At 41.4% G+C, this 21,830-nt stretch overlaps 1 protein-coding gene across 1 annotated transcript in view; it reads right to left on the reverse strand.

Annotated features, from left to right (window-relative positions):
- The window catches only part of arhgap35a (Rho GTPase activating protein 35a), a 56,490-nt gene extending 34,660 nt beyond the window's left edge, over positions 1 to 21,830 (reverse strand). The window contains exon 1 of the mRNA XM_063906875.1: positions 21,195 to 21,830. The gene's annotated coding sequence lies outside the window, so the exon portion shown is untranslated. The remainder of the gene's footprint in view (positions 1 to 21,194) is intronic.

Here is a 21,830-nt window from a genome sequence, read left to right on the forward strand (position 1 = left end):
CTATATATTCTTGCTACTAGTTTCTTTGCCCTCTTGACCCTGTTCCCTCACTAGGCCTAGAGGAATAAAACATCTCAGGAAAAGGCAGGGGGGAGAATCAGACCATTCTCTCTGCTAAAACAGGAAAAGATCCAGGTTGGATTTTAAAGCAGTCCTCCTGGCTCTAATCCAATCGTTAACACTGTACCTCCCACCCCATGAACACACAAACACACACCATTCAATTCATTCCTTTACTTATGCCAATAATTTTTCCGACTATTCCCTTCCCTTCCCCACCCATCCCTTCTCTTCTCTCTGATTGGCAGTGTTGCTCCTCAATACCTCATATCCCAGAGTTCTTCCACTGGCCAATCAGGTTACCTGATACTGTTCCAAATTTGATCTGACATCACAGGCCGGAGGAAAGCAACACAAAGATTGCTGCCTTGGGATGAAATGTTGTGCAATCCTTCACACAGCTTTTTGCTCTTCTAGCCTTCTCTTGTTTAAAATGCAAACAAATCATACAAACTTGACTTTTTCTGAAAACATAACATAAAAAAAGAAAACAACTAATAAAGGTTTATAACATACTCCACTGTGTGAAACTAACACCTCAAGCAAAGCAACTGGATCAGAAAACAGAGACGGCATCACTCTACAAGTGTAATCTAATGCAATGTCTTCATACTTTATAAGAGGATGCAGCTGAAAGCCCTGGAGGAAGTTTAGTAAGTAGACCTAACCAATTATATACCAGTTACTAATGATTCATAGCAGAAGATGAATAACTGTGGAAGAACTACTTCATAGGTATACATAGCTAATAAATGATAATATGAGGGGAAATGTGTGGCCAATTTTGTGTTTTTCAACAAAAATCTTTTTTCAGAGCTATGGTGACTGCATAAGACATTAATAACTTGCAGAAAATAAACCAAATGCTACATTTTTGGTCTTCTCATTCAGAGTCCAGGGCCAATGTAACTGCAGCATCTGCACCAGAGAGTGTTTCAATTGCAAAAACTAGATTATTTAAGTGCTGACGTCCTCTTAGATAACGCTCACCTCACAAAAACACAAATGCGCACTTTCATTTAGGCGTACCATCTTTAAGCCTTTCTAATCCTTGATCTCAGACAAAGGAGGGGCACTCACAAACAGTCTCACACACCACACCTGTCCCCATGAAGATGCAAGTCTGTCTGCTGATGATCGCAGGCTAAGGTCAACACTGTGATTGTCGTGTGAAGGTAAAGAGGGATTATTTTTGCCAGCATCCACTCAGAACACATCAGGGGAGTTAAGGTTCTCGCTTTTGTCTTTCTATTCCAATCTCTCCGGCTCACTTTGCTACTTTGTCATTCTCTCCTGCCTCCATGGGGATTTGAAAGGGGATCGAGGGAGGGGGGGATATGTAAGCCGGCCAACACGTTTCTTTTTTTATTTCGAGAGATAAAGGAAATATTCGAGCTGCGTGTGCAAAGCATCGCCAGACAAAGTGACCAAATGACCTTGAGTGGGCTCATTCATAAGGCCAACCTGCATAGCAGGAGGCACAACCAAACAACCTAATGTGATCAAATCTACTGGGAGAGCGGGGGAGTGGAGAAAAAGACCGGAAAGAAAGGAAAAAACGAATTAAGCCAGATAAAACCTTGTGCCTATTGCACTCTGGAGACTTGCTGCCACGGCGGTAGAAAGGGGAGAGAGGAAGAGAAAGCTTTAAAAAGGCTCTTGGAAGCGAAAGAAAGTGACAAGCTGAGCCACACACTGTTTACTTACAGCTATTCCCAACTTTATTAAAGAGGAACTGTGTATTTAGAAAAGTCTACACAGCAGATAAAAACATTTCTACATTTTGTCTATCTATCAACAAAATTGATTTTAAACAGTGTAACTACATATTAGCTGCTAGCATCCAATAAACTTTAAAATCCTTTATTGCCAGCAGCAGCAGCAGACGGCTCCTGGCTCTCATCCCACAATCCACTCTGATGTTTAGGTTTTCAAGTGAGGCCCTTGCCTCAGTAGAAACAACATATGATAGATACTACATCACACTCTTGGCACAATCAGTGAGTATGGTAATAATAAATGAGCAGAATTAAATAATAAGAATTTAAAAATAAATGATACTTCAAGGAACAGCAAAGGCCAATTTAAACACAATCTGGCATTGTCCATACTGGTAAATATTGCCCTGCTTAAATAAATCTGCTAATCTTTCTTTGCTGCCTATTAAACCCTATCCCTTCATCTCCCTGTTAACTGGCCTGTCAGGCTGACTGTTTGCTGGGCTGCTCTACACAATGAATGTTTACCTCCAGTCAGATTTCCATTTAGATGCCTGAAGTAGCACATGGAGTTGAGAGAGAGTGCGTGTGCGTGTGTGTGTGTGTGTGCGTGTGTGTGTGTGTGTGTGTGTGTGTGTGTGTGTGTGTGTGTGTGTGTGTGTGTGTGTGCGCCAAACAATAACATAAAGCCCTGCTGTCATTTTGTTATCATCACCTGAGTCGCTAAATGCGTTGGTTCAGTGTGACTCCTTTCTCTAATAATAAAACCAACATTGGTTTGAAGTTACATATATCCTGCACTGCATTGTGTCAGGTAGGTGTAGGGCTTTCACACAGGCTAACAGGTATAACATCAAACGTATGTATTGAGATATCCTCCATCTGCTACAAGGACTAGTAAATTCGATCCAATGACATTAACAGGGCATTGAAAAAACTTGAAGCATGCAAAATAATCTTCAGATTTGCAGTCTTGTGTATGCAGCACTGCAATGCTGCATATATAAGACTGCAAATCCTTATATGTTCTGCAAAATTAACAAGGTAAAGCTTCAATAAATATACAATTAGGAAACACAATTAGGATCAACCTGATTTTTCTAGTGACAGTTTGGACTGTAGGCCATAGCACAAAGGACTTTATGACATCATTACTCTATACATCATGAGCCATATGACCAAAGAGTAGAAAAATCTGAATCCTAGCACTCAACTGCAACACAGTCGGGAGGCTCTGTATGATCGTATTTTCAAAGACCGCAATACTCTCTTACATCTCCATCACAGCAAGACAGAAAAGCTGGTGCTTTGTAGAAAGTGGCGAACTCTATCAGTATACCTCTATATGTCATGGAAAAACATGGATCAAAGCTTCACTAAACTGTACTTTAAATCTACACAGCATCATTTAAATCATATTGCCCCTAGGCAATCAAACTGATGCGTCCGAGACCATAAGCCAAACCATTCATTCAAAGTCATGCTATACTCTCATTGTCTGTCTTTGAAAGCATTACCAGAACACCTTTCCTTTTCGAGCTCTTAGCATAGGCTTCTATCTAAAATGTTGTCTCTGGTGTCACGGGCAACTGTATTTTCTCCTTGGACGCAGAATGCAAAAGCTCTGACCACATCACCAAACTGCTGAGACATGGGAAAATGTACAGTAAATAGCCAAGATGATGCCATCCTGAAGCGTGACTCTCTAAACTGAGAAGCTGGATTTTTTTAGATTAGTCAAGCCCAAACAGCAACCATATCCCCCATTGTTGTCCCTGCCACTGTCAATCGGTTAGCCATGGTTGCATTTTTCTGAATCCACAATTCTAAAACATATTTTGACAAAACATGAAGAGAAAAATAGAATTAATTAGTTTTGTTAAGCTCATATGTCACATTTGGACATATTGCTTACTTTAGGACTAACATGAAACTGTAGCCTTGATAGTGTATTCCTGAGAGAAGTATATGTAAACATGACTTGAATGTGTGAATATGTGGGTACAGTATGCTTCGTTATTAAAATAGTCACACCAGCAATCCCAAGTGTTCATTTTAAAATACGGCCACACTAATCCCATAAGGCTCTATGTTCGTTGCTTACATCACAAAACTACCTTCCTCCACACCACTGAACTTGATTTATCTGCATACAGGTCAGACCAAGGCATACATTTTCCAAAACTCCACATATACAAGTAGCGTAATGTACTGTTTGTGTGTGTAGTCTGCAGGCTCGTCTTCTCAAAGAGATCCCAGTGGTACCAAGTATCGCTGTATAGAACAGTAGGAAAAAGAGACCTCCACACTCAGGTATGGGTTTTTCTGATATTGCAAGCTATCTGTTCAGCATACATAGTAGCCAAGCAAATATATGCGCACACGTCACCGTATCATGAATGCATCTGTAGGCAAATTATTCAGCTTCTGCTTCGACAGCATTTTCTTTGAGCCCAGTGCTCACACACCGACATATCTACATACTGGCACAGGAGACAACCCTTCTTACCAACTGCAAGCCAAAGGCAAACATTTGCGTACTTATCTAGGCAAATGATGCTATTCTATCTGATGCAGGGGATGTGTAATCTCCAACATTACAGAAAGTAGGCAACAGAAAAGGTTTTGGTTTTAGCCTAAAAGTTGCCCGTGAACTGGCTCCTTAAAAACAATCTTGTTGTCTCAGAATATCAAGTTGCTTTTTGGTCTTTAAATAATGAGCGGTGCACAGAAAAAGAAGGCTTGAATTGGATATCCACGGGCTACACAGAAATCCATCATCTATTGCCCCTTGCCCCGAGAGGCTTATCGTCCTCAGACCCATAGCTGATTGTTTTAGAGATAGAAGGATGTGTGTCTGGTGTGAAGTCCCAGCAGGTGCATGTCATGTTGCGGACAAAGATGAAGACACATGGCATATACACATCACTCAAATGTCCTATGTGTTAACACCTTGTTCACACACCTTCTCAAATAACAATTGCTTCATTCAAGCCAAATGAACACAATACACACCCACGCTCATACGCGCCACACATGCGGCACGTGTGGTATAATAGGAGAACATGTAGCATAAAGGCAGTACAAAGGGAGCTGGACTTGACTGACTGGTGACAACACTCCCATTCATCACCATGCCCTTGGAGACTCTGCATCCCTCCACAGTGACAGCAGTGAACAGAGCACACACACACGTGCACGCAAAAAGCACAAACGCAGAGCATACAACAGCTCATGTCAGAATCACCACCACCATTTGGTTACTTGTGTGAGTGTGTGTACGCGCTTGTATCCACATATATTATTCATCTGCATGCGAGCACAGAACGAAGTGTCTCTGGTAGGAGAGATAAGGAGCTCCTTTATTTCAGTCTTTCGCTTGTGTGTGAATGAATGTGTGCATGTGTGTGTCCCTCCAATAGTCTTTTCAACAGAACAGCTTTTTTAAAGAGGAAAGGAAACATATAGAGCTACAAATAAGGAGAGCAAGAGGGTTTCTAGAAAACGGAAAATAAGAGGAAGCAGAAAACAAGAATCACTTATAAGAAAGAAGAATAAGTGAAAGTGAGAAGAGACAGGCAATAAAAGAGGAAGTCAGGCTCCGAGATGGCAAAGAAGGAGCTCAAGGGGGCTTATAGTTGTCATATTTTCATTTTAGTGTACAACCTTGAATTTATCAGAGATTTGTACAATTCAGGCACATCCTGTACAAGAAAACATTGCAGACCTGCCTCCCCATTGTAGCCCACAGTACTCAGCATTCATCCACCACATCAGCACTGACAAGCCAATACTGTCAACACTCAAAGTGGGCTTTATTCCATCTACAACACAGTCTGCTTCCAGAAAATACAACACACACACACACACACACTGGCACAGGAGTTAAAAGCACTCTCTCACACACAAGAACATTACTGGACAAAAGGCCTGGACAGCACAAAAAAATAGTTCCTTTTCATACTGAAATGAAAAAAAGAATCCCCCGTATTTTCTGGTGTGTCTCATCACCCCTCTCCATCAGCCTACGCCCAGGTGTCATGGAGTCTGGTCATCAGGAGTGTAGCAGACAGAGGATGTGGTGAACTAGGTTACAAAGCAGCTAAGAATATTCAGGGTTCATGTATACAAGTGCCTGTATGACCTACACTAAAGCCTGTAGCTTTTATTAAGGGACCTATAAAATAAATAAAGGTAGAACTCAGTGATTATATTGATTTTAAACCAAATTACAAATTGAGAAAGGGCAATTTCCGGCAGCAAGAGCCGCTATTTTAATTATAACTAACATAATTAACAGCGGCTTAACAAGCAAAAGAATGTTTAAGCCAATTATTTCAACAGCTACAAAGAAAACTGTCATCGCAAAAGTCCTCAGATGTAGCCAATTATTGTTAATTGTGTGAGTTGGCAAAACAACAAAAGATACTGGCCTATTCATTCTTGGCAAAAGATAGTTTTGTCATTGTTAAAACAGAGTAGCATGTCTTTCTGAAAATATTTTATGTTACATCAATTCTATTCACATAGCTAGTAGGTTACTTGGTGGCTGTCATGTATAACTGATGGACATTTTGTAATGAGAGTTGTGAGTATCTGACTCTTAAAACTTTTAGGAACTTTCACAAAAGAAATATTGAGGTGAAGCAGCTTGTCCCCCTGCATTTAAAGCCAATGTTAGCTTAAGAAGCTACAGAGCAGATAAAAGCAGCATTAAGTGTTGTCTTTTTTTATGTTGAGAACAAATACAGGTCTCAAGTTTAATTCATAGGAACTTATGAATATTGAAAAAATGGCAATATTGGTCAAAAACATGGCTTTCAAAAATCTATTTTGAGTTATGTCGAATCGGTCAGCCTTTCAATATAGTCAGAACAGTTTGTTATTTTTCGGTAACCCACAACCAAGAAGATAATATCATTCAACCAAAAGAACTGTGCATCTTTTCCTAGAGATTTATAGAAAATCTGCATTTGCAGACACCATGAAAGAAACATCTGCATAAACCTCCGCCAATAATTTACTGTAAAAGATATAAAAGCATGCGTGTATTGAGGTGGTGCATTGTAGGGACTCAGGGATTCGCGTCTGAGAATGAATATGTTTCGAGCATAATATCTTGGGTTGAATCTTATGAAAAACAAAAATGGTATACTAACTGTATGCATAATTATGTGTATGCACATATATATACACACACACAGCAGCCACAGCCAGAACACACAGAAGCACACAATAGAAAGTCGGTCAATGAATGGGAAGGGGCAGGCAGACGAGCAGGTGCTGTGTTGGTGGAAGATATGGCTTCTGTCCACCTCAGCATTTCTAAACACTCAGTTATCTCCCCTCTCTTCAGGAGGAGAGGTCATTTATTCCTGCCTCTGCACCACCGTCCTCTCTTCATTTTAGCTTTCCCCTTCTGCTCAAGTCTTTTCTCCCGTCTCATTTATCTACTCCAACCTCTCCTTTTATACTAGAGCTTTTATCTTTTCTTTTCTCCAGTATCCTTCTGCTTTTCCTTTTTCACTCCTCCCTTCACCTCTCCATCCCCTCCTTCCTCCCACTGCTGCTTGTCGTCTCCTGCGTTCTCAGTGGAACAGCCCATTCAGCAACAAAACAAAGCCGCCTAAAGCATCACACACTGGCTAATCAAGCAAAACCAGAATGCAGCAGCCCTCACATCCACTCAACACCACCATGATACTGGGTCACACTGGAGTGGAGAGCCGCAGGATTTGAGGACAGGTTGAAGAGAATAAATATGCACAGGACAATAGCAGCTATGCAGCTGATAACCACAGAAAGTCATTTTAATTCTAAAGGTTGGGTCTGTGTTTACATTTCGACATAGTGAAGATAATGAGTTTGACAGTACGAAAGGCCGTAACCACTCCAGGTAAAGATGGGAAAGAGGGCTAAAGGAGGGCAAAAGAAAGAGGCGGAGAGATAATGGGGTGAAGAAAATTCACTGACAGGCCATCACCAAGTGAAGCAGTGCATTCATGACGATGATGAAACCCAACAATAGTCAGCTGCAATCTCCTCTTGGACATAGCATGAGCGTTTACAAGCTAGCGTGCCAGCAAGCTTCTCTGTAAAGAAAAATAACTGCTGCTCAGCTTCAGGGAGAACTCAAAACACAACAAAGAAGCCGGTCCTGCAAGATGCAGCGATAGGGGAGATATGTAAACATACCACTGCAACAACAGGAGGGCCACATCAAGAGTGGGTGTATGAACAAAACGGATTGTAAGCGAGCAAAAAAAGTTGGAATCACTCATCCACCTATGAGATAAAGTATTCATGTCATGGCACAGATTTGCCTCATGGTGGGATTAGGGAAGGAAAATGTGGTACTGACATGAGGAACACATCCTCCTCTTACTGCAAGAGGAAGAGGGAAGGCTTAAGAACAAGGGCAGGGATGGTTGTGGGAGCAGAACTGCTGCAAAGATGGAAATAAAAGAGAGCAGACACTGCCAAGTAACTTGTTGTAACGCCCGCCCGTTCCCCCAGGTTCTCTGTCTGGCTTCCACCCTTTGAACTCTACAGCAATTAGTGCCTAACCTCAGATAGCCTTATCAAATTGTTTTACGTGCCTTGCTTTTTAGGAATTGCATCACAAAACTGTAGCTAACTGAACTTCTCCATAAAGTTAAAGCTTGATTACTAGGTGTTTCGTAAAATGTCTTAAACATGAAGTATGTACCACTGGTATTGTCCATGTCCTAATGTCAATATATTTTGTTCAGAGTTTTACACGCCTGACTCAGATGATGTAACTGTCAAGCTACCTTTTTTCCTTTTGACTTTATGTTTCAAAGAAGAACCTGGCCTGCAGAGGTAGAAAGCAGATCCAACTGCTTCCTACCTCGTTGGCTAAAGAGAAATCAGCCAACAGAATATTTATAATAAGCATTAATAATTATTATTATAGCTTGACATTTTGCGTATTCTTTCTTTCAAGGAGAGTTGAACGAGAAGGTCGATACTTATCCTAAGATGGCCAAGTATTAGTTTTGCGGTGTGCTGATTTTTTGCTACCTGTTAAATTGGGGTCATTGTGAAATGGTCAGACAACCAACCCAGACTCCAGGAAGTCACTGCTCCTGGCCTTAAGCCACTGTAAAATCAGAACTTATCATTCTAATGCTTCCATTTTTGTACGGATTACACAAATAAGATTTAATGCGTGGAGAAAGAGCCATGCTAGCTGATTCTCCGTTGAGGGGTATCAATCTTCTCAACTCGCCAATCATTCCTTTAAATGTCTCACTTTGTCACCAAGTTGAATTTTAAATCTTTTGAAGGCTCGTCTCTGATGAGACAATATGCTCGTTCACACATTAGCACTACGATTTAAGGTTTAACATTGTTTGTGAAATGTTTGAATACACCTACCATAATACTTCTGATTATAACATCTATTTATGTGGTTCAACATTCGTCATATCATGATGGTGATAAGCTGTTGCTAAGCAAGAATATTTTTACTGTTCTGCAGTAACAGTCAGAAAGGAAAGCAAAATGTCAGTACAGTGTGACTGAAGGTTGAAGAAAAAAAACATTGGTGTGTGACGCAAGACAATAATGGTAATAAAAGGAAAGAGTGGGATGGTAAGGAGAAGGAGAGGGCATGTGTTCTGCGAGGAGGAGAGTCTGATGGTACGGCAGCAGAGAGGAGGCCATATTAACGAGATAGAGAGGCACGAGAGATGGTGTGGAGTATATAGGAGAGTGTGATGGTAGGATGGGATTTGAGTCTTTTAACTTCATTAGTTCCACCTCAGTCTGGGGTCTGTAGATTATGTCTAATTAAGCAGCTTAACATGGCTTAAAAAGCACCACACAGAACGCACAAGAGCCTTATCTGTCAACCTGCTCAAACGATTCTCCGCTTCTCCTTTTCTTCCCATGGCAGGCTAACATAAATTCCCTTTGCATGGCCTTTATGCTGGAGAGATTAGAGGCTCTAACATTGGCGCAAGCTGGATAGCTAGCAGCCACAGCGATAGCAGTGTGGGCTGTGGAGAAAGAGAGAGGAAGAGAGAGCGAGCATGTGTGGAGAGCAGAGGGGAGGCAGATGCTTCCTCTCAGACTGCAGGGGGAGAGAGTCGATAAAGAAGGGTGGGGCTCACCAAACACGAGGGCTCCTGCCATTGTAATTAGTATTGGTAAACCAGCCAGAGTTAGGCACTACCGTCAGCTCATTATCAGAGAGTGTTACAGTACTTCAGCAACACCATCACCAAATGTGGTTCAGGTAAATATCTAAAACTACAGGTTGATTGATTCAACCTTTATATGCTAAGGCTTTGACAGGAATAGAGTTATGGTTATAGATGGTTTCTGACAACTCATAAATAAAATATATGGTATAATAATGAATATACTTCTAAAGAAACATGCCAAAAGTTCCCCGCTGTGATGAGCATGTGTCACTATTTTCTCTCCTCTTCTATCTGATAAAGGAAATCAATGTTACATGAAAGAACATTTTTTAAGTATGCACCCTTATAATGATTACAAAGATAATCTTCACAGCTAAAATCAACTTCACTTCCTTGTCATTTCACACACTTAAGGGAAGCCAGAAATCCGTAACATGAACGCTAAATCGTGTTTCCTCATCTTCTGTTTAAATGGTGAACCAGCAGAATGATGAATGCACAGACAGCCAGAAACCTAAGTGGGTTCATCTTCAGCTGCAAAGGAAAATCAGTCATTATAGAGAATGACAGATATCATCTCACATGATCAGAACACCTGGATAATGTTATCTGTAGAAAGTCAGTATGTGACTCAAAACAGGCAAACTGCTCATCAACAACCTTGAACAAAAACATGTTTCTGCTGGGTAGGGTTACTGTATATCTTGTTTGGTGAGACTCTTCAACACAGCAATTAAAAAGTGTGTGACTTCTACACCGCTTCTTATACACCACCTGCTAATTATCGGGCTGGTGCGTAGTCACATTGATAGAAGCGTTGTGAAACATCAGACGTGTCAGAATGCCATATTTCAACATAGATTGAGGAGGAGTTGCAGGAAGCTTTAACAACACACAGGAGGTCACTGGGAGTTTGGCTTTCCATACCAGGTAACATTCCCCACCTCTGGCTTAAAGGTAGAAAAAAAACAATCCCTTCTTTGTCAGTATCTACTGGCATCTCACTCCTTAATGTTCTTTATTTCTGCCTCGGTTAAATTATATCTATTGTGACACAGGAATGCAAAAATAAAACCACATACAAAAAGCGATTCCCTTTAATCCACAAACACTACACTCAAGCTACTGAGGCATGACGAACAGCAAAGACTCTTTGGTGAGTTCAACATAGGCAAGGCAAGATGGCCGCCCTCAAAACTGGCCCATCTTGTTAAGATGCACAAACACACCAGGGGATTGAGGAAACTGTCCACACATGCAAACGGTTATATGCTGATGTGGTGCGAGTAGCCTTGCAGTGAAATCCACTGAGCGTCTCTCTGAATCCAATTCATCTCATTCATTCCTATAGGCAGGAAATAAACTGGTTTATGGCACATACATAAGGGCATAACATGAGTTATTTGCATAACAGAAAATAACCAATGAAAGAAAGAACCAAGTTAAAGACGGAGAGGTAGAGGCCAACCGCTACAGAGAAGAGAAAGGCAGAGCAAGGTAGTGATGCAGAGATAAAGTCAAAGCCTGACTGATGTAGTGATGAGAGTGCGGGACTTGGAAAGGAGGGAGAGATGAAGAGAGAGCTGCTATCTGATAGAAGGGATTTGCCCTACCCTGGAACAGTAATTTACTAAAGCCATTCTACACAGGCCCATCAGTGGCGATCTGCTGGCAGATTAGACGGCAAAACCTCATCCCTCGCTTTCCCCCCAGCCAATCAGCAGCGAGCAGTAAGCACAGGGCAAAGGATGAAGGGAGGACACAGGAGGGGAGGGGGGAAATTTCCTGTCGGTTGTATTAAGGGAGGCCACATGAACTAACATAGATGCACACACATGTGGCTGAATACATACAGGAGATTGGATTGAAGTTGGAGCTATTACTGTGGCATTTTCCCACCCTCGAGATACAGCAGCTAGCACTGCTTGGTTGCAAGAGCTGGGGATTTGTCATTTATAATCAGTTTTTCTACTCTTGTTTCCTCTGTGCTTGCTTGTTCCTTTTTTGGAGTTTGTATCCTTCCCTGAAGGCCCTCACAGCATTCCTCGGTTGTGTCGGTCCAGCCACTATCCCCTTATCTTTACTCCCTCACTCTCTCTCTACCTCCTCCCCATCCCTCCTTATGTACTGCAGAGGCCCGGCGAGTATGCCCCAGCAGTACAAGCCGGATAGGAGCTGTTTACCATGGTACATCATCAGGGAGCCCGAGAGCACCGCCCAACACACTCTCACAACCATGTTTCGCAGATGATGTGGAACAATATAGGACCTCTGAATAAGCCAACGACCCAGCATGCAGTAAGACAACCTCTACTGGTGACCTCCCACAGCATGGAAGCAAATCTCAGTGTATCTTGTTCTTCACAAATCACAATAACAAGGACATTCTGGAGAAGAAGATAAGAAGAATTACAGATTAATCCAAATTTGAATTTAAATATTTTTACCTCTGTGTCGTACCATATAGTTCAATTTATAGATATGGAACCATGCTTACAGACCCACGACTGCACTCTTCTTGTCTATACAGCCCTAAACATTGACATCCTGTGTCTCCATCTTTAGTGACGAAATGTAAAAAAACAAACAAAGTCGAACAACAGCGAGTTGTTCCTTCCTTCTTTCTGCCATCACAGCTTCCCGTCGTCCCATCTACGGGAGCTTAACAACCTCAAAAGCCCCCAAGGATTTTTGCATCGTTTTATCACACAGCAAACACATAAGAAGTGCCCTGAAATCAAAGCAGCATAACTCAAATGATCATCTGACATGCTTATGGTAACACCTAAGCTAATGGCTGTAATATACTGTTTCTATCTACTTTGGTAAATAGGGACAAATTTAGGCAGTAAACGATGTGTCTGTTTTTCAGCCAGTTAATGTGCTGGGGGCTTAAGCCAGTCGTGTCCGCTACAAAGTTGATCGGACCGAAAAGTTGAGTAAGTGGGAGAACATTTTGGTGCTTAAGACTATAGCTTGTTAAACTTATTGATATTTTCAATATATTTATGTTAATAATAACCTGTCAGAATTGCAGGAAATCCTATGAAAGATTGAATTACTCTGATAATGTAAGCAGTAATCTGATAAACTGCTTGCATTTTGTTCATGATTCATAGTAACTGATGATTTGTGCTTTTATTTAGATATTAATATGGAAAGTATACAGCGTTTTTCCTCTAAACACACCCTGTTGTTGCTGTTGCACAAAATAAACATCAGATAAACATTAGTGTTGTGACATGTCATTGTAAGCTGAGACAAAAATTCAGAGCCTAGGTTCCACGTTAATGCTCATTGTGTTGAAACTCACACTCATATACATTTATGGAAAATACAAACTATAAAGCTGTAGTGTTTAAATGGATGTTCATTTTTATTTACATAAGAGAAGGAGAAGTACACCTACACACTTGAGTTGTACAGATCCCGTCTACCTGTAAAAATAGCAGAATATAAACCTATATTTAAGTGTAAAAAAATGATACTGCCTCCCCTCTTTCCTCGTAACCCACTATAGTTATTCAAACTCTGGCATTACCGTAGAGATAAGGGATCTAAGACTGAATGGACACTGTAACTAAGATTTACATCCAATAAATCATGCAGAATGATGACGATGCTAATGGTCTGCCAATGTTTTGATGAACATGTTTCACCAGAGATCATTTCACCTTTTTTTCATCTCATTTTCTTTCTGGCATTCACATGGATCTATGCAACAACAGGCCCAGCTCGTCCTGACCTGACAAACTGCATTCCCAACGACCTTTTCCCTCATTGGGCAAAAAGGTCTGCATTCTCTTCTCTCCGTTGACTGTGACTAATACAAGCCGTGGTGTGGTGAGGCTGTCCTCTCCCTGAACAACCCTCCAACCAAAACAACTCCTAGAAATGTTTACATTCTTCACCCTCGTTTCCTTTTATTTAATCTTCATTACTTACATACATTGAAGTCAGCATTGCCACAAAAGAAAGAGGCAGCAGGAATGGTGCAGACTCAGGTTCGTGGTTTGTGGTGATTTTCAACAAAGTATCATTAGAAACAAAAACCTTAGCAGAAACTATTGTGAGACTGTTTTCATTCTAAAATGAAACACAAACTTCAATAGGATACACAATTTCACACTCTTAAAGTAATCGGAGAGTGTGACCTAGGCTGTTTATTCAGTGATAAGCTGACTGCAACATGATTTTTGCCAAACCTCTAACTCAGATGATAGACTGCAATACATTTGAATGCTTAAATTGAGACACAGTTCTTATCGGGAATGTTACAAATAGTGGATCCTCGGGAGCTGGTGGAGAACTGCAACAGGAAATGAACTCTGACATAAGAGCTATGGACCTTGGGGCCCCAACTGCATCCTGGGAAATTATGGCACTGAGAAGAGAAATGACCCATGTCACCCCCAACCCAACTCAGAGCTAAATCTATTTACAATCCTCTAAAATGGCAAATTGGAAATAGATGTCCATTTAAATATCACTGTAGCATTCATAGCAGCCTTTGTGTAATTGCCTCTAGATTCAAGCGTTCAAGGTGATACATCAATAAGAGTATTTTCTAACACAAGAAATAGGCTGTTTTCCCCACAACAGTAACAAGGTCCAAACCAAGCCAACACAGACACTGGCATACAAGCAGAAATGAAGAGTCTGTCTATCTTTTTTGCAGATGGACTAACCAGCACCATAATAGTGATGGCTAACAACAGAAAGAAAAAGGGAGGGGGTGAGATGGAAAGAATGACAGTGCTACCATCCTAAGATATAAACACAGTACCATTTGGCTCAGGTTGCTTTGGGTGTGCCTCCTCTATCGGTAAATCCATCTTTCCCTCCCGACGTCGCGGTTAGTCGCCGCTTGCCGTTTTATAGCCATTTTCCCAGCCGTGAGACAATAGTATGGACATCGTTAGCTAAGTGGTGGCTGGATGACAGGCGGTGGCGCTGCGATCGATAACGGCAGGCCAAGACATCCGCAGGCTGAGCAGTGCTTACTCATCAGCCATGGGCTTGCATGAGCCCTAGCTAAGGCCAGAAAACTGTGACTGGGCCAGATAAGGGATGTGGAGGTGTCAGGGGCTCGCTGCCTGTGATAACAAATGGCTATGAACAGCCACCTTATCTTCTCACCTTAAAGAGGATATGATGTTCACTGTCACACAGCTGCATAACTGCCAGATCCACTCTGACACTTATGTTATGAGGGTGAGGAGGGGTCAGCCACTGCTGGTTATACTGTGTGTGCCTATGTGTGTTTGGGGTATTGAACAGGCTTTTTCTGACCATGGTGTACAAACTTTAAAAACTTGAGTAGCATCAACAATGAATACTAAACAATTACACCCACATAATTATTTTCAAAATGTTAAAATGCCTGGGGCATGCTTCAAGTAAAGAATACCTAATCACAACATTGTGAAAAGTGTCCCTTCTCTTAAACAAGGGTTTTGTTTGTCCTTATATCTGCAGAAGAGAGACCATGTCAGCACATGTTCACTGAAGATGCCAAAGGCCAACACAGCGGTGGCTAGAATCCCCTGAAGTGGCATCTGAGACAAACATCTAGTGACAAGGTGATGGCCTTCCTCTGTCCTTAACCACAGCTGACAATAACTTTGCACTGTGCACCAAGGACAGATTTTGAGGCATGGGGGAAGCCATGGGGAGATAAAAAAACAGAAATGGAAATATTCAGGGACAATGTGAAAAAGGACAAGAGCGATTGATGAGGCTCATGAGGAGATGAGAACAGACTGAAAAACTCAGGGTCGAGTGAAGTACTTTCACAGGCTTATGGTTGTCTGGGTCTGAAGGCACTTTTTTCCCTCCCTCTCCTCTTTACTTCCGTCCTTCTCTTTTGTTCTCAAATGCTTATCAGTCTTTGATTAAAGCTGCCAACTTTAATTAGATAAAAAGTAGAACACCTCTTTTAATCCTACTGTCCATCTCTCTCTTTTCTGTGCTGCAGGTGTACGAAAACACTGCATTAAGTTTGGACACTTGGCAGAAGCATCATGTAAGAGACATCATTTGATTGATACCCAGGTCGAGATAACACAAACTAAACATCATGTTCCTGCGGTGCCGATACTTTCGGTGAATATTACACACATACTTCAGCAGATAATTTTGACAAAGCACAAATATAGACCAATAGAGACTGTCAAAACTTGCAGTAAAGGGACTATTATTTAAAATATCACCACAAATTCTCTGTCCGTGCTACTGAATACTGTATGCTGTTTGTAAACTGCCAAAATACTAAAAGCATTCATGCTCCATCTAACACTAGACACCTAATCTTATTATGGCTAATGTGTTAAAGTGTAATGAGAAAGTAAATAGAAGTAGTTCATCTCATAACCTATTGCTTGGCGTAACAATGTTTACAAAACGGTAAGGGGAAGGGAGCTGAGGTGAGGATGCTAGGTTTTTTTGTCTCAATTGTAATATTACACCTGACAGGAGCAGCTTACATGAGCAGCCAGTCTTCCTTAGATAACACTCAAACCACAAAGTATCTTGGTCACACTAAGGTTGCTGTTACGGGAGCTTTCAGAATTGAACTAATCCGACTCATGATACACAATGTTGTAGCCTATTGACAAATATTCCATGATATCTTAAATCCCACATTCCATCTCTCTCTATCTCCTCCTCTTTAAAGGATGGGAAATGATAGGCATGCATTGACTGTTTGTACCATTATTGCTTCACTGCTGTTTCCTACTGAACCAACAAGTTGTATGAAATTAGTCAGAACTACTGCTGCAGCTATCGAAGGGAAGAAGGTGTGCCACCTGCGTCAACTGCCATCATTCAGTACGGCAAGCTTCTGCGGACAGTACAGACATCAAATGTAGCTTTGTCTCTCAGTTCTACCCTCCATGCTATCCACCTCTCCTGCGTCCCAAAACACACTTACAGACACTGTAGGTGGACTTCCTACAGGAAACCCAGGGGCGCCACAAAGGGAGAATCTCCAGAGAGACATTCAAACAATGACACACACTGGGACTTCTCCTTACTCCAGCCCAATTTATGCAATGAAGCCTGGAGGCTTGCGAGTGACACTAGGCTAGGTCATCACAACAGGATAAGACAATAATTAATAAGCATTGGGTAAGTGTGGGAAATGTATTAGTGTGTGTATGTGTCCACAGACTACAAACTTGCTCAAAGTTATCCTTTAATACTTGTGTAGGTGGATTTCAGGGCCGTCTCTCTTTGTTCCTGAGGGTGAGAGGTTTCCAGTGTGTACAGCCTTTCAAAATCCAAAAGTACAGACAGCGTAAACACTGACTCACTCGAAAACAATCAGAGGCTATTACACCATTAACCTGAGATAGTAACGGCTGGATTTATGCATGACAAGCTTTTCTTTTCTGACTAGTCCCTTGCTCAATCCAAATAACTTGGAGAACATGGGGTTATAATTTTGTTGGCACTGTCGGTGGTAAAAACTTTTTGCAACTGATTACAGCAGCAGAAGTCCAACCTATTGAACTCCGGGCAGTGGCCTCATTTCATTGGCAGTGACTCAATCATAACATCTTATCTACAGACATGCTGAGTCATGGAATTCAGCTGTGGCCAATAGCCAAGCAGCAGGGTTACTTATGACTGTCATTGATTGGTTGATCTTTGAGCACAAAGCTGAAAGGGCACATACCAGGAACACGGCCTGAAGCAGAAACTGGCAGCTCGCGTTTTACTTTACTCCCTCATCTTGTAGTCGTTTTTCTCCTCCAACTGACTACCTACTTTGTTGTGTCACTCTCTCACTGTTCTTAGTTTCTCCCCTCATGTTCCCTCTCCACAGCTCTTCCAAATTACCATAGCCCATTAGCCTTGTCCCTCTGTTGTGTAATTGTATCTGAAAAAGCAAAGCAGGGCCGCTCACGTCCAGAGGTCACCATTCCTCTGTGGCTTACATCCTGGTACTTCATCTCCATGGTCACCATGCTTCAAACAGTGTCTTTTTTTTCTTAGGGAAGATATATTAAGGCTGGTTAAAACTATCTCAACAGAGCCTTACAGCGACCATTTAAAATATGAATCATATCTATAGCCTTTACTTTCCACTAACATTATCCATTAATAATGCATTTGTATTGGAAAAGCAATACCATAACAGGGTAGGCTTGGAATAAAGAGCAAATGCAATCTTTATTACTGATTCATTGGAATTAAATTACTTTCGAAATTATTGGGTAAGCCATGTGTTGTTAAATGGTTTATGTATAGCAATACTAGTGATATTAGTAATATATTCTTTAATCATTCTGTAGAAACTAGGCACAACCGCCATTGTCGATTTGGGGTCATTTCCCTCATACATAATTCAGCCATTCAGGGCTTGGAGTTAAACTGGCTCTAAAACCGAGGCCTTTATATCAAGCTGACCCATCTGTAACGAGCAAGGGAGCTGAAGCAATGGGGAGAGAAAGAACCTCAGTTCAACTTAGGCAGGCACACTTTCTAATGGAAATTCAGATACAATCATCCCAGAATGCACTTCTCTCTGCCTAATAATCGGCCACTACAACAAGGCAGCCTTTGAGGGGAGAGTGACTGTAATCTGCTCCACCAAACTCCAAAGCTGCCTGCTATAATTAGCATCTTTCTCCATCAAACACAGGCTTACACTGACTCATAGGCAAACCTCTCCTGTAATACAAGAGAACGAAGAAATTTAGTGAATGGCACCTTCACAGATTACCAGAAATGTTCTTCGCATGTGGAGTCACCCTGCGTTGACAGGTATGCTAGCTGTGAAATTGGCAAATGATCCAGTCAGATGCCACTGTTTCATCCAGCGGCACAGTAGTTTTGTGGAAATAATAGCCTGGGTTGACATAGAAATAATTTGGTAATGGTTATATTTTCAAATTGACTGATATTATAAGCCAAAAACACATCCTTACTTATCAAAATAATTTGTTTACAGATTTAGAGCAATGAAGGCATTTACTTTACGATTGCCTTTCTCTTTTGGTTAATGCTCTGATGTCGAAAAAGTGAAGTGAGAACAATTAGATATAAATAGTTTTATATTTTCCGAAAGTGTTTTTGTTACAAAACATGTCGAAACCCTGTGATTTTCTGCCCACATAATAAGGGACAGAAAGTCACTTCCAGTGCCCTCATCAAAGGATACATCCGCATCTCTGGCCTACATCCTGACAAACAAAGCCTGCCCTCCTCTAATCCCAGGAACATGTTCTAGTCCAGGGACTCACGACACGATCGGCAAACCAGAGGCAGGCAGACGGGGGTGAGTGGGTATGCTGGTAGCTAGCCTGCTGCCTGGGCAAATGGCACAGCTATTAGGGGGAAAAGAGGCATTCTGGAGAGGTGTGACTGCACTGCAAAGGGCCCAATCAAGTAGAGAACAGAAGTGCTGACAGCTGCTAATGCATTTACCTGAGTGCAAAGAGACTGTTTGCCAAGTAAAGTGTTTGTAGATGTGTTTACTTTCTGCATAGGATGGTCTTCCCAATAAGGTTGATTAGGATCAAAGACAGAGAAACTCATCAAAAAGCAGTCAGTCAAAGAACAGCCAGGAAATGAGGGTGGCAATAGGTCTTTCCGCACAAACTTCATTTTGGAACCAATGGAAAGTCCAGAGTACAGACTGGCAGAGGTGACATTCCACCTCCAGAGCACTGCCCAGGTGGCCTTAAGCAAGGCCTATAACTGCTCATTCTAAAATTGCTCATTTAAGTGAAAATCAAGAAAAACAGAACAAAACCCTTTCAAAGGGAAGTACATTATTATTATTGTTATACAGGGTTATGGGTGACATTTGCTCGGAAAGGACAAAAAATCCACAATATAACACCATATATCCATTATACAATGATACAGCTCCTGTTTTGAAAATGTCCTGGTATCTGGCAGTGACACAGCAGTACAGGCCACAGCCCTTGCTGCGCATCTCTGTGTTAAGGCCACATCACCAACCTGCACAGACATTTCCCCACTTAATCTCACTTTCTGAAGTCTTTCGCAATCAAACTAAATTCATTATTCCATAGGCAGGCAGGTAAGATAAGTTTTGAAATCAAAGTACTAAAGTCTAGTGAAAAGACTGACATAAAGGGAGTGGCTGGCAGGGCAATGACCACTTTGCAATGAGATTAAGCGTGACACACTGGTGACACGTTATATCACCATAACGGATTAAGTAGTACTGTTAGTGGTTTGCATTAGGTTACCTTTATCAGTCTAATTGGAGCATCGAGGGGTAGACATCAAGAACTCTGATAGCCAAGCTAAATATCCTCACTTGAGATATTTAGTTGGTAGAAAAACAGCTACACTGTGTATCCTGTCTAAGGAGATTTGAGTAATTTGTGTCACAGATAGGCTACAGTTAAAAGGGAACAGAGCAGAGTTACCTCCTGGCAGAGCGTGCGCACATTATTTAACTGTGTCACCAGGAAGCCCTACATGCAGCTTTGATGTTTGCGAAGTTAGTGGGACATTTGACAAGAGAGAAAAGAATTGCAAATGACAAATATAGCTTGTGTTTGAGAGGTAATGGCATGACCTAAATCTGATGAGGACCTCAGTTTGTGCCTAGCATTATGCTAAACATGCCAAATAAAAGCTTAAGGCACCTGCATTATACAACTTAAAACATGACAAAACCTGATTCAAAATGAATGTAAGTGTTAACTAAGATTTGAGCAGAATACTAATGAACAAGGAAAACATGATGCATCAAACAGTTGCTTGGCAGCTAGTCCAACCCAAACATCCTATCTATCGTCTACCAATTGAAATTCCTTATAACTCATTATATTCAAGGATTCAAGGGCTGTTTCACCAGGCCTGACAAGACCGATGCATTCCAGGTGTTGAACAAACTATTTTAATGTTTGGAAAAGATCCATTTTATGACCTCTTTCTCTTGTTCACACTTTCCTTTAAAACATTCACTAGGGCAACCTTAGATTAGATTACAACAGGTTTTATATTTAACACACCAATGCACGGCCATTACAATAATCATTATTATTACTATTAGAGGCTTCAAATCACACCAGCCCTCAGGGGGACTGGGGTTGACTCCCAGTTTCTTTTTATTCGCAGCACTTCTAAGTTACACAAGCTACAATTAAGGCAGGGGGTAAACGCCTTAAAAAAATTATGTTCAACATTGTTTGAAATGGTCCATTCGCGTGTATTATATGCAGTGGTAGAAGATAATATTGTGCAGTATACGTACCATAGCATTCCTCTCCAGCTCTCGTCCACTCCTTTCTTTCTCTCTCTGCGACTCACAACCGGTGAAAGACTTTAAAAAACAGACAAAAACACTTCCCTACAGCCCTGACGTCGATTATCGTCCTTCGTTTTAAATAAACAGCCTATATGTCCATTGCTTCCTACATTAAGTGCTCGTTTCCATCAGTCTGAAGTTTTCACAACGAGATGCATATCTCTGTGTGTCTGTGAAGAGGAGAAAAAGCAACTAAATTCTCGTCAGGAAAAACAAAAAAATGCTGTTCAAACTCCAGTCTTTTCACCCCGGCTGGAAACGAGGAGGAAAGGGGGAGGCGTTGTAAAAGCGCTGTTTCGGTGTGTTTTTTCCTTCTTGCTTCAACCACCACGTTGTTTTGACCAATTATTATTTCCTTTGTTGTGTCAAAAATAAAAAGAGTCCGTATGAAACGCGATCTTAAGCTTTGCATTCATTTTTTCAAAGCGCCGCTTTTCAGAGAACAAGAGCTCGTCCGAAACCGTTGTATTTTTCTATCTGAGATTTAGCCCCTTACAGGCTAAATGTGTGTGAGTGTGTATAAGTCTATTTTTTTCAGCTTCCCAATAATGGCGGACCTTCTCCCGAATCCAGCATCTCCCC

The sequence above is a fragment of the Eleginops maclovinus genome, chromosome 18 (genome assembly GCF_036324505.1).
Source record: "Eleginops maclovinus isolate JMC-PN-2008 ecotype Puerto Natales chromosome 18, JC_Emac_rtc_rv5, whole genome shotgun sequence".
NCBI classification, from domain to species: domain Eukaryota; kingdom Metazoa; phylum Chordata; class Actinopteri; order Perciformes; family Eleginopidae; genus Eleginops; species Eleginops maclovinus.